The 12500-nt window shown below is 40.1% G+C and overlaps 1 protein-coding gene across 1 annotated transcript in view; it reads left to right on the forward strand.

Annotated features, from left to right (window-relative positions):
• agbl4 (AGBL carboxypeptidase 4) overlaps positions 1 to 12500 on the forward strand; it is a 420169-nt gene that overhangs the window by 12455 nt on the left and 395214 nt on the right. The window lies entirely within an intron of this gene.

Consider the following 12500-nt stretch of genomic DNA (forward strand, 5'->3'; position numbering starts at 1 on the left):
TAGAACTTCAACATTATGACTAATTTTAAGTCATTGCAAACCTTACTTATTGCTTGAGTTGACTGTGTAAAGAGCAATATGCAAATGTTCATTAAACCACGTATGCAAATAGAGTTTTACTTGTTGAGATCATCTTTTTATGCTACTTAGGACAATGCAAATCGTGGCAGAGAAAAGAAGATGTCGTTAATCTGCAAACATTATGTCTCGGCCCATTGTTGTGTATTGTGTCAAGAGGCAGAGATTCACGAGAGCGATAAGAGAAGCCTAATTGTTTTTCCGAGTGAAATCCAAATGACATTCTTATCTTGTCTTGTCACATTTGTTTCGTCACACACTCCCAACTTTTGACATTTTCTGCTAAGTCCCGAATTCTTCCGTGGGTGGATCCTCACAATGTTCCCTGACTAAAATACAATCCGTCCCTACAAAAGATGACACTGTCTGGAAGTGCGGACATATTGTTTGTACTGCACCTCTGGACCGTGAACCATGTGTAATTAAGCACCCATTGATTATCAGACTATTCTCTGCTGACAATGACTTGTATGGTCAAAGAAGTGTTTAATGGGATCCATTGATAAACACAACTCATAGCCTCATCTGGCCTTACAATCAATTCACTCAATACAATCCAATTTATATGGCAGAGCAAAGAAAAGATGTGCACTTACCGGTATTTCTGCAAATAGAACCAAACTCAAGGCCGTTCGAGACCAAGGCTGCGGTCGAATCCTCAAAGGTCCTATGTCTTCTCCTCAACACTTTTGCTGAACCTCAGTGAAAAACATCATGGTGTTAATCGTGACTTCATAATGCATTTCCACAGTGTGGCGTAATTATGATAAAACTCAAATGTTCAGTACATGGACTTCAATAAGAGCGCCGACATCCTTCGCCCCTTTCCTTCTCATCATGTCGTTTCATGGAGGCTTAATAAACGAGGACAAAAGTGTAAAAAAGATTGCTTGGCTACCAAGGTTTGAATTAAATATCAATTAGTGTGGTTGTTTCCGACTATTGGAATAAATAATACTTTATCCGATATAGGCAATTACTCCATAGAAATATTTCACTGTGGATATTACAATGTAACCATGTTGAATTAAACAATAGCTTAAGAAACTCCTCACGCTCCACACTGTGAAATGTTGATTTGATTTGATTTACTAATTTTAAAGTCATGAGCTTAACGTTCATAGTTTGCCTTTCTGGTTTAACATATTGTTGAAAGTTAAAACATATTTTAAAAGCGCTTATTTGGTGAGTTGAAAAATAATAGGAATCGTAACGTACATGACCATCGGTTGTTTGCGTGAGCGGCCAAATGGTGCATCAAGATACATTTGGCGGTTGCAAAGAATCGTGGGACAGCATTATCTCATAAAGAATGGTCCAATGTGTTCTAAGCTAAAGGAGATAACAAAGGAGTACTGAAGCTTCTCTCCTTTCATTAGAGAACTCAAACAAAATTTAAGGCCCTGATGCACCAAACTGACACCAGAGAACACGTCCCGACGGACCCGACTGTTGTGTCGCCTCACGTCTCCTGCGTGGCTTGGCCAACAGTCGCACTGGAACAAACTGCAAAGACTTCAGCCGACGGCCAATTAGCACGTACGAACTGCCCATGCGTGAGTGGCAATAACTCTCCTTACCAGCAGGTGGCGGTAGTGTGTATTCGTCATTCAAAAGAGGCAACAACCGGAAGATAGGCTGGGTGATACACCGAGAGAAGAAGAACAGACTGCGTGATTTAAACAAACACCAAATAGCGTGTGCGTTGGTCTCCGGTTTCTTCATTCCAGATCGCTGTGATGAAAAATAAACTCTTGCGTCCAGCTGAGATGAAAATGAAAAGCAATAGCCGTCTGTGTGTGCCTTGTTAATCGTTTGTTTGGGTCCCTCACTTCCGTTTCGCTTCTCATGCACTGATTCGCTAGCTGAACAGCCAATCAGAGTTATTTATTTGACCGACATCCTTTGGCCGATTGCCTACCGATTCGACACGGCCGAAAAGACACGACGGTGCGGGACACACCAATCTGAGTAGGGCGAAACGACGCTCATCGACGGCCAGACATCTATCGACGGCCAAAATCGGAGCCTTTAGGTAGTTCTGGGTCATTTCACTTTACTAGGAACCTTCCTAAATAAAAAAAACCGTTTCTAACTTGCAAACTCACAGCTGGTTTGTCCAATCAAATCAGCTGTTTTTTACAAATGTTCCACTATTTTAATTCACCATCCTTTTCACTCAATATCGTCTAAAGAGATTATTGTGCATTGTTGATAATGTAAAGTTTGTGTTTGTACTATAAACACACTGTAAACTATTATGTTAGACGAGTGAATTGGGCTATCATCAGTGATAAGTCAAAAGTAGGGCAATGCCTGTTTTTAAGCCTTATGACAACACTTTCTCTAAATGAAGGTTTCCACACTGACATCAAAGACCTTGTAGAATCACTCAAGCTTATCACGGATTGGCTGTGTAGATATTAAGTCACCCCTCAGTAATGATAATTGATGAAGAAATATTGGCTTTATTGTCGAGATAAAGAAAAAAGGCTGCCAAGAGATGAGTAATGAGGGGAAATGTTGGAGAAAATATTTTCACTGCTGATGACGGTTTCTCAGTTTTCCCCTTTCTCCCGCTTACATTTCCTCCTTCCTTTCTTCCAACATTGAACCGCGTATTTAATCTCTCCGGCCTTATCTTCCCCCCTGAAATGGTCATGTTGCAGTCGCACAGAATGACTGATTGGACTTGTAGCTAAAGCAACATTTACAAAGGAAAGAGGGAGATTGTAACATTGAACAAAAGGGCGATGGTTAGAAAATAAGGAAGTAGAAAAGAAAAGAATATCATGAACACTGGTGAGGGGGGGGGGACGGTGGTCTGAAAATGGTCCGAGGAGAACGCAGTCAAGCTTGTCAGGAGATATTTATATACTCCAGAGTGCCCCATGAATCAGGATAGTTGAGTTTCCATTGATTAAAGAAGAGGATAACGTTTTTACAATCAGGCTGGATGCTCACAATGAGTGGCTTTGGAGAGCTTGCCGCAGTACGCAGCTCTCTGCCTCGAAGAAGAAACACAGGCACCACAGACACAGAGAGGAGAATACATCACTTTTTGTCATGGTCATTTTTCTTACACTCAACAAACCACAGTAACATCATGGAAGGGGAGAAATGCATTGGGCCTTCTGCAATCAGATGGCCTTTTAAAGTTCGATTTTTTTTACTTCTACAGCATTTTATTTTGTTTAGTTGTAAAGCTCACAAGCCTTAGATTGCTCTTATGGGTTTTCCAAAACAAGATCCATTTGTCTGAGTGGGAGGGAGCACTCCTGACGTCTGATGTATTGAGAGCCACTCCCAGTCTCTCTTACATGTCCTTGGCAGTGGAGAAGCTTCGCTGCTCAAATCACTTAATGGCCTCTCCAGTTTCCCTTTTAGCAGTTTTCTCTCCTCTCTCTTTCTTTTAAGTCCGGAGCAGAGTATGGAGATAAATTTGAGTTGTCTAGGGAATGTTGGCGAGACCATTGCTTTTGATTTATGCTATTTATTGGCCATTTGTATCCATAAGAGATTACTCTTTATTATCATTGTGTTTTTTTATTATCGTCCTGTCCTATCTGTGGCTTTCTTCAGGCATATTTTGTCAGTTTAATGTCCCTTTTTGTGCCGTATCATGCCATGCAAGTAGGAATGTATTATATTGGTTTGACCCTGAGGGGAGCATTCCAACAGGGGCATTGGTACGCTAGCATGCAATGTGTTTATTTTTATATTAACAATGGATACCATGGCTTCTTGTATTTGGCTCTCAAGCAATAAGAGTAAAGAAGGTGGCAGCTGGTGGGGAACAAAACAGCTAAAAGATTTATTATGGTCTTAGCATAAGGTTGCCAGAGGATTTCTATGTTACTCCATATCTGCTGGATGTGTGAAGGCAGACATTTTGAGACCAATTTTTCTTATTCTGATGCCAAACTTTCGTGTCGTCCAAAAATCGCTAACCGATCCAATTCCAGTGCTTTTTCAAATGTATAAATATATTATTATTATCTTTCTTCCATTATTAGTTTGAACCACCCTGTATGAATGCGATATTATTGCAATTGCACCCATTGTGAGACATCAACAAATGTATGCAGAGAATGGTTGCATAAAACTTTTCTTTATTATTTAAGTCATATGTGTCAAACTCGAGGCTCGGGGGCCAAATCAGGCCCTTGGTGGATTTAATTCGGCCCGCTGGATAATTTCTAATTCCTATTAGATCTGGCCCTCCGGTATATTGCACGCACACCTTCACTCCATCCTGAAGGTCTCCTCAGCTCAGAGCCTGAGCCCAAACATTGATGACCTAGCCCCCAAGATGAGATGCCAAGTATCCTAACTAGCATCACAGAGCAGCACACTGAGTTTAATGGATGTTTCCTTCTGCACTTTCTCTCTCACGACAACAGGGCATGTTTGGTTTCTCTTTGAGGGAAATAGTTTTGTTGAAGCTGTTGTTGGCCTGTGGAACAATGTGATCATAAGAAATGACTCTGGAAAAGCTGCAGATAGAGCCATAAGAAATGAATGAACTGATTATTTAATGTTTAATGTTGTTTTTATAGGCAATCATTGAAGCTTTCTTAGTTCCAGGTTTAATATGTGCAATAAGTTCATTTCAATAAGTTCTGCAATAAACATTGAACCAGTCCGGCCCTCGACTAGTACCCATTTTTTTTATTTTGGCCCACTGTGTATTTGAGTTTGACCCCCCTGATTTAATTTGACTAAACTTTAGCTAGCTCGTTAACTACTTCCTATTTCCCATTTTGGATGCAGCGATTGATTTTCTGGAGCCTATAATGAAAGAAACCATCAGATACATCCCGCCTCTCTCTTAACTTTGTAGCACATGGGCAGTATTAATCGGACTGGATGTTTTTGTGGTTGCTGTGTAGCGTAAGTTAGCTTTAAAATAATACGAAGAAGTGATATCTGAACTTTGTATAAACTTGCATTCCCGCTGATCTGGCATTAAAGGCTATATTTAAAACATTTCTGATACTGGTATCTATACAGGAAAGACACTATACAAAGGCAATAACTCACATAGTTTGTCATAGTAACTTAAAGTCCTGTCAGTTTGTGATTACAGTTTATTTTTCAGTGGTCAAATCATCGGTTTCTGCAGATTACATTTGAATATAATTATACAACAATTTCTCAACACTGTGCCATTTCTGTCTATCATAATTTGCATGTCTGAGCAGAACAAACACTTCAAAGGTGGTCAATGTGAGAATTACAAAACACACACACAACAACAACAAGAACAACAACTATCTTCCTTTATCTCAGGTTTGACTGAGTGTGTTGCCATGGGAGGCGAGAAGTGATATCAGTCTGATTCCATGAAATGCAGAGCCAATGAAACGGGCCGATAATCACCGAGTGAACACGTTGGCTCAGTTGCGGTGGTTGGAGATGCCTCCTCTGCCAGGAAGTAGAACAAACAGCCTCAGTGTTTTCTAAGTTAATTGTTGATGGTTCTGATATGAGCTAAACATAGGAGACCCAGCCAGCACCTCACCTTCTCAAAATGTCACCAAATGCTAGGAGCAGCAAGCTGTTTTGGACATTTTGAGTAATGAAAGGATTTGATTATCAACTGTATACACGGCGTGGCTGTGAGATTTGGAAAGGTTGAGGGGGAGGAATATTTAGAAACTGGATATTATGAGAAAAAGCCAGTTTATAACATGAAATTGGCATTGTTTTTAATTCATCTGTATGTGCTGCATGTGACCCAACTTTGGGGTTGTTTTTCAATTCCAACTTTAGGCTATTTTGTGTTCTAAATGTACTTTGAAAACTCACTATTCATTGGCTCAGGGCCTTCCTCTAGCATCGTGATACAAGTGTGACGTAAGTGAAAATTACTGCATCCAGATATTTGCATCGCAGACGCACGAGGCTCCAGTGATTCATCCAGTCATTTATTTCTAAGCAATTCCTGACGCCGTAAACACAGTTTCAGAGCAGACGTCTCATTTTTCATCCCAGTCAAGACGGTAGACGGTGTGAGAAAATGGCGAGGATTTATAATGCTTTACCAGTTCATGTTTTTCAAGATGCCTGTGTTTATTCTGCTGATTTATTTAGAAAAGCTCTCAGTGAGATGAACTTCATTGATGTGCCAGGGTTTGTTTGATAACACAAATGCATGTACAGAATATGCTTATACAGTGGAGGGTGACATACTGATAGGAGGGAATTTTGATAGAATACATTTGGGTCTGAATCCAGGCAGTATCTTGTAGGTCTACTGCTCAAAGTAAACACTATTGAAATTCACTTCTCGGAGGTAAATGCTGTTATCAGGAAACATTTTCTGTGGACATTTCAAACATGTTTTAATAGAGAACATGTTGGAATATGCTCGTGTTTTTAGACAGTATAAAAATAGTATTTATTCTTTGCAGGTGTTAAGCCCTACAGTTACTTCAAGATGTACTGTGTGTTTCCTTTATAAATATGTATCATTTTGTCTCTGAATTCAAATGTAATGACAATGCTTTAATGGAAAACATTTATACCTTAAGTGTTGCATTTCTCAAAAGGAGAGTTTAGACTGTGAACGACATTATTATCAAAGCATTAACATAAGCAATAATCTTACTTAAATCCTAAGTACAAACTATTAAAAAAACAGCTAACGACACAAACTCTAGTACATTTAAACATTTGGAGATAACCACAATTTCCACAGAGGATTATGTTGAAGATAAGATAATCAGAGCTGTATTCATCCTAAGGGAAATTCAGCAATGCAGCAGTTGAGAAAGAAGTGGGAAGAGTGCAAATATAAACATTTAAGATAACGTGCAGGTGCAACAAAGTAATCAGAGGTTGTTGGACACTTGTGAGCAATGCAATAAGTACAAATACAATTCTTACATATTATACAAATGTGGAGGGAAATATGTTAACAAACAATAGCTTAACCAGCAGACATGCAGAACATTGTGATTAAAGAGTCGTGGTTCTGGTCACCTCTTAGTTCAAATTGTCACTCGCTTTTAGCTCTGTTTTGGTCTGCACCAACTCCTGGTCAAAATATATGATACATGTCTCGATGTTCACCAGCTTGATACATTTTACACGAAAACCACCATTAACATATTTCAGCAAGCAGAGGGGGCTTCTAGTGATAACTTAAAGTTGCACAGTGTCTCTGTGAGCAACCGCTTTTACATTAAAGGTCACCTATCATTCTATTTTTAGGCAATAGCATAGGTCTCAGATATATAAAAAACATGTCTATGAAGTGTTTTGCTCAAAATACCAAACGGATCACCCATTCTAGCCATGCCTCATATCCCTCTATTTCACTTCCTGTTTCAAAAGTGCTGATTTGGGTATAAAGTAGTGGGCTGAGCTAATGCGGGAGATTCTACCGGCAGATACTGCCGTGATGAAACGCCATGTCATGGATTATCAAGGATTCTCTCTGAAACAGTATGGAGCTCAAAGGCTTTCTCTCTTGCCGGTTATACCACAAGGTGAGTTCCTTTTTACTTCCTGCTTCTTCACACACATGCTCTCCAGTACAGGTTAGCTCTGAGTGTTAGCGATGCTAATGTAAACACCGACCATATTACGTCCAAAACAGTCGGGCATTGTTTCTGATTGCAACTTTCTGATTGGGCCGTGGGTCCACATTTCAGATATTACGTCATATCGGACGCAAATCTGGATCAGCTCCGTTGTTCCCCTGTTTTTAGAGATTTGGGTACGGAGCAAAAGAGAGAGGGTTTTATTTTCTGACGCTGCGTGAGTTCCCCGACACACCGGGGACAAATATTTATGTATAAAAGACATCAAAAAGTGCATTTGGAATGATAGGTCCCCTTTAAAGTCCGACCCGATATTCACAAAACAAAATGAACGCACTTTGAGGAAACATCTGAAAATGAACCCTACATTTCTGTTTCTGTTTCTGTGTCGTTGTTTCGTACGGAACAGGATTAGGGCCACTTGAAAAACCCCACTTTTTTTTTTTTTCATGTGGCCCTAATCCTCTTCCGTAGTTTTGTTACTTTGTTTTGATACAAAAACTGTAAGCATTGTTTGCACTCTAAAGCATTATAAGAGAAGGACATTTTCTTTTTTAAGTAAGTAGCAGGGAGACAAATGCCGACTTACTATTGTAACAGACAACATTTATGCCGTCAGTCAAAGTCAAACTGCTTTCTCCTTCAGAGCAAAATCGGAGGATTACTAAACGATAAAGTTGCTAAATAATGCTTTCTGTCATCCAGCCTTATGTTTATGTAACAAAACATTTTTCTAACTTTTACTCATTTTAGCTCGTGAAGGTGTCTTCCCATCCTGTTCATGTTCAGACTTTAATCCCAACCTAACGCAGCGATGCTTGGAGTCCTTCCTGAAATGAAGTCATCTCATTTATCATTCCTTCATCATGAATCTGGCATCATCTACAACCTCCTGCTGTGATTTAAAAACTTCCTCCTAGAAAAGCTCCCTGCACACTTCTCTGATGAATTACGTCTAATTTGAGTTACCTAATTATGTCTCTTAATCGCCCATAACCGATGGTATAAAAAGGGATTAGCTTATCATAGGATAAATTGACTTGTATATGCTGTATGTACATATTCTAGAAAAAGAACATGATTTGTAATCTGGGATTTGGTCATACAGTACAGGATATGTATTTTTTCCCCCCATCTTAATTTCTCTTAATTGCCCATAGCTGGGTGCTGTGCCTGGAAAAATGATTGCTGAAAACCTCCTTGATCTTCTGCCAACGCCTTTCAGTGGAATTCAGTTCTGCCTTTTCCTGTTTTTTTTATTTATTCCTGAAAAGCCGGCATTGCATTGACAGTAGCAGCACTTAATGTAATTCCCTAGATTGAAAAGCTGTTCCACAATGAGAGATTTCCTCAAAACCCACGCTGGGATTAACACACGTCCTCTCTCCTGATTTGCTCATCTCCTGGATTCACTGTTCACCTTTTAGCCTCTTAAATAAGCTCCAATCTTAGCACACACAACACTGGACTGGTCAAGCAAATACATACAGCGAAAGCTCTACCGGTTAAGTCAATTACAAGAGGGAGTTTGTGGATATTAGAGATGGAAATCAAGTGTTTAAGTCCAGGCGGCAGTCCTTCCTTTAAACAAACCCAGCCGACTCCAGGTCAAGAGCCATTTACTGCAGTACTGGATTAACTGGGCTTTTCTCTCATTTGCGGAAGGAAACTGCTGTCCACTTTGCTGTGATTTGTTTGTTCTTGAATGGCAGGACATAAGCACTACAAAGAAAAACAATCTTCGCTCGAAGAATACACTTTCTTTTCCCGTCTGGTTCTCTTACATTTTTGGTTCTTTCTTGATTCTTTTTTTCTCTCGTTGACCTATTGGTTATTGGTCAGTGATTTCTTGCCTTCCTTGTTTTTCTTCTTTTCTTGCATCGGCTCCTTGTGTTCCTGAACTCATTACAGAGCAATCAGCCCCAGGCGTTGAAGTGTGCACCCAGAGGGAGCAATAACTGTAAATAAACACTACTGCGGGCTCTCCGATAACATGTTACCAAGATGATAACAGCCCTTCTTAGGCAGGCCTGTTGACCTTCTCCTTGCCTTAGGCTTGCCAAGGACTCCTCGGCTCCCCTATGCTTTTATCTCCCTGACTCTGCTCCAACACTGGAGCTGCTGCAAAGATTACTACTGAGGAAGAGAGGAAAATAAGTTACACTGAGAGAAGAGAAGAGAAAAGCCATGAGGGAGAGTGCTTGGAGAGGGAGACACCAAACAAGAGAGAACAACTAAGACTCGACCTGGCTAGTTGTCCCTCCGCCACCTCTCCTTCTTTGTAGGGCTCAACATAATCAACTTGTTAAAAGATAGCATGAAATTGGAACAGACTTGTGGCCGCCAACACACTGGACACACCGAGGGGAGACGATAAAGAGGCAGAGTGACGGACAGAAAGAAGATGAGACCTGAGGGACGGTCGTGCCCAAATTCTGATAAAAAAAAAAAAAACATCGTCCAACTCTTCGTTTTGAGGTTTGAGAAACAGATGAAAGTGAAGATTGCAATTCCTCATGGTTCACTCCCCAACACTAATGCAGAGCGTGTGACCGTAGCATGTCCAGAGCTGCGTCTGGATGAGATTGATAATACAATTAAGCCAGTCCCAGTATGAATGCATCACTATGACCCATTACTACACCGACCGCTTCAGATGGAGCATACCAGTCTAGCTCCAGGGCCTTTTGGACGGGGAAAAAATACAATTATAAAAGGCTAGCTAGAAAATGTGTTCTCTTTAGGATGTGCCTGTACATCATCAGATATGTGTGTCTGCATATCTCTGCGCTGTCCTCAGGCCCCGCTTTCTTCATCTATATTGAAACGAGGCGCTCACTGGAGCATAGATGGACTCATAACACTATGAATTCTCCCTTATTGTCCCCTCGTATTGTCTGCTCTTATCCGGGTTTTGTTGTGTATTAAGATTATTTTCAAGAACAATTTTCCGCATAATGTTTACAAATATCACTTGTTGTGGGTGTGTGTGAGTGTACAAGATTGTTTTAGAAATTACATTTAAATGAAAATGAGCCTTTTTATTCAGACAATAATGTGGACAGGAGATTATCAAGTGAGTTCTCAGACAGTACATTAGTTGAGATGAAGGCAGACGTTTAAAGCATTTCAGACTTAGCTGCAAATCATAGCATTACTATTTAACTAAGATACATGTTTAATGCTTTTTTAAGGGCTGGGTCTATTTGCTATTGGAAGTTGAAATGCTGGAGCTTTATGTGCATTATTAAATAGTAATGCCCTCTGTGTTTAACTAAGTTTAATGGTATTTCTTCTCTTTGTTGGCACCGGTTTTAACATCTCAATGATCTCACCTATCTGTTTCATGCTGAACTTCAATTAGCTTCATCTCGTTTGGGACCGTGTCATTCACTTTATGGCCAAACAGTTCCCACAGATATGCCAACGTGTCTCCACCCCCGTTGTCCAAACTATGTCAATTTGGCTAAGACTGCTGAAGACTTTAAATGTCCCAATTTCATATTCAAATATAGGACATGAGAAACGACCCATAGCTCTTTTATATTCAATATGGCATATCAGTATTGTATTAAAGGTTTCCTATCATCTCCTTGAGTTTGAAAGGCAACCAGCTGGGACTCTATGAAATGACTGATTGTTAGTTAAGTTATAAACCTCAACTTTTCGTGTTGTACACTTTGAAAAACACAAGATTATATAATGTGTTAATTAGTACGCTTTACAGATGCTGGTAGGCGGACTGTGTGAATATTTTCACAAAGCCAGCTTGCTGTTTTCCCCCCAGTATTCATGCTATGCTAAGCTAAGCTACCCAGCTGTTGGCTATACTGTATCTCCATATGTGCAACCCTGGCTCCTATTATGTTCCCATACAACCTAACTGCACTGAGTTTTCTGTGTCATTTCAAACCTACTGTACACATTTTCATTTGTAATTGACTTTGACCTCCCGATACTGATTTACCTGAATGTAGATTAGGTACGGTATATGTGGTCGAGACGAAACGTAATCTGTGAGAATATGTGTCCCCCATTGAAATCTAATTCACATTGCAGTTTGGTTGTTTGGGTTAAGTAATACTAAGAGAGGCTGACATGAGAGCTGTCTAAATCTTCTTATCCAACCCTCTGCAATATCTGCTATTTCTTCAATGTAGAAAAAAAACCGAGCCTACCCTTTAAACTGTTTAAAAGCTAGCCTGCATTTTATTATACATGTTTGGTAGCCTATAGTTAGATTGTGGAAACTTGGAGGTGACCTCTTTAATCTCGCCTGCAGATGAAGTGATAAGGCATCAGGAGAGAAGGCAGGCTTTAAGAAGTCGTGAGGAAGGAGATTGATGTTGCCTCTGTGACGACTTGCAGAGAAGGCAGACGTTTAGCTGCGGGTCTAAACCGAGACCCCTTCAATATGGCCGCTGCTGCTGGCTGGAATCAATTCTATCTTTATCAGTCCCCCTCTTCTGTGTGCAGGAATCCTCCACACGCCACAGAGCAGCCGCGGGGAAAACTGATGTGTTTTCCAATAATGAAATGGAACACAGCAACAAATAAGTTTAAAAATGTGCCTGTCTGCTGTCCCTCCGCTGAGCAACACGCCTTTAATCTCCAGCCTGGTGGTTAAACACAGTTGTGGGCAGTAGTGGATTGCAATAGAGTACATTTACTCGAGTACAGTACTTAAGTACAAGTTTGAGGTACTTATACTTGAGTATTTTCATTTTATGCCACTTTTAGAATGTCGATTGGAAGCCAATATTGTTTTAGAAACTAGTTGCTTTTCAGATTATTAGCTCATAAATATAAATATAAACAAATTAATAAACATTGACATATACTTGTTATACATAATATAACCAGGCTCCACCT

Source organism: Notothenia rossii (assembly GCF_949606895.1).
Source record: "Notothenia rossii genome assembly, chromosome: 1".
Lineage (NCBI taxonomy): Eukaryota > Metazoa > Chordata > Actinopteri > Perciformes > Nototheniidae > Notothenia > Notothenia rossii.